General features: G+C 48.5%; 1 long non-coding RNA gene across 1 annotated transcript; it reads right to left on the bottom strand.

The window, feature by feature from the left end:
* Window positions 1-506: 506 nt before the first annotated feature.
* On the bottom strand, window positions 507-1,743 carry LOC119345380. The gene is made up of 2 exons (XR_005167017.1): window positions 1,374-1,743; window positions 507-1,011 (listed from the first exon to the last, which is right to left on the bottom strand). It is a non-coding gene; the product is annotated as an uncharacterized LOC119345380 (long non-coding RNA).
* Window positions 1,744-1,749: the final 6 nt, after the last annotated feature.

Raw genomic sequence — 1,749 nt, 5'->3', positions numbered from 1 at the left:
TGCTCAAGGAAATGTAGCCAGCGTTCCCGCGTGAGCATAGCATAGGTCGTGACCCGGCGACGGGGCATGGCTAGTGGAATGTGAAGGCGAACGACAAGGGGAATGTGGCAGCGGCGAATGGGAAGGGAGAGAATGTGGACGGGGTAGGGTTTGAGTGCGGGCGTCTGGCTTAAATAGCTGGACTAGAGCCCTCGGGCAGCGCGTTGGAGCTGCACCATCAAGAATTGGAGTGGACGCCGCCTGGACTGATGGTTTTCAGAGTGTTTCCGCATCGGCCCGAGCTGTCAATCCGACATTTAGGGCTGGTATGAGGAGCCTGTTTGAGTCGGGTTTTTTTTACCAGTTCATCCGTCCATTCGTTTAAGGCCAGTTTGAGACGCCGGGACGTAGATGCTCTAACCTAAATGATGTGAAAGCAAAACAGGTTAGCCCAAAAGGAGAAACTGCGTTCGCATGCAGCTGCTCCTGGTGGAAAAATTAAACGCCAGCCCTTGCCGCTGCCATCCTCGAAACAACACATTTTCCTTCTTCATTGGCCCTAACATATCTAAGGTGCGCAACTATAGTCTGGTAAATATGACTTATTAAAATAAATGCTCAAGGTTGCAGCGTGACAGGAACACCAGAATGAAAGCTAGCCCTAAAGTCTCAAGGGACCACATAACCAAAGACTGTCTATAGCATCTCTATCTATTCCCATAGCATCAAATTGTTTTGCATCGTCTGCGAAACATCTAAATTTGGGGTATACAATAGATAAAGCGGCGCAGATTACGACACCGATGGTTCTGGCTCTTTCCTCGTCCTCCCCTTGTTTACAACCTTTGTAGCCAGCACGGTATTAGGCTCCTTTGTGTACATGATACAGTCGTCGAGAGTGTAGATCCTGAGAGCGAGCACGGATACAGTTGAGGTCTTCATGGCTACTGTGAAGAAGGACCAGTACCACCAATCATTCTTCAGGAACTCGGATTTTATCATATTCTCCAACACACTGGTCGCCAGTACCATCTGGAAGAGGCATAGAATAGATACGATTAATCAGTGGAATGAATAATAACAGCGCTCTCAAGCATTCAGTTTGTATGAAGACGATATTAGAGAGTTCTTCTGCGCAAAAAAAAAGATATTAGAGAGTTCTTAATGGACTAGATAATCAACAGAAAAATACTGTAATAAACACTGCTGTGCTAGATAGATATATATTTTCTGTGGCACGTACGAATGTGAATAAATATAATAGCATGCTTCACAAAAGCACGCCATGAACGCCTTCTCATTTGTTGAGACTTCACAAAAGCTTCCTCAGGCAACGCTGCATCTATATCAAGCAAATTTATCTTTTGCTGATTTTAGGATATGAGAGTTTCTACCTATAACAGACCTACTACTTGTTGGACAATTTTGACCAAAATTTGACCGCTCCTGCCCATCCAGTCCTCGATCACCGCTACCGGAGGCCGCCGAACCCGCACGCCAGGGCGGCTGGGCAGCGGTGGTGGCGGAGGCTGGCGCATAAGCAGATCCAAGACGTGGACGCAGGATTCGTGAAACCCACATTCGCAGGCGTAGCAAATAATGGTGGCCCTCGACAGCTCGGGGAGGGCGCAAGACACACATGGGTTCTTCCCCCATCCCACTACTCCCGGGTGCTGTATTGACGGGGGCACCTCCACCGACGAACCATGTTAGAGAGCGACGGGGGCCACCATTATTTGCGACGGGTGCAATTACGGGCATAGAGATGGG

This window comes from Triticum dicoccoides, unplaced genomic scaffold, assembly GCF_002162155.2.
Source record: "Triticum dicoccoides isolate Atlit2015 ecotype Zavitan unplaced genomic scaffold, WEW_v2.0 scaffold231211, whole genome shotgun sequence".
In the NCBI taxonomy this organism is placed as follows: domain Eukaryota; kingdom Viridiplantae; phylum Streptophyta; class Magnoliopsida; order Poales; family Poaceae; genus Triticum; species Triticum dicoccoides.
Note: the sequence above shows the minus strand (reverse complement) of the source record. Positions and strands in the feature narration are given on the sequence as shown.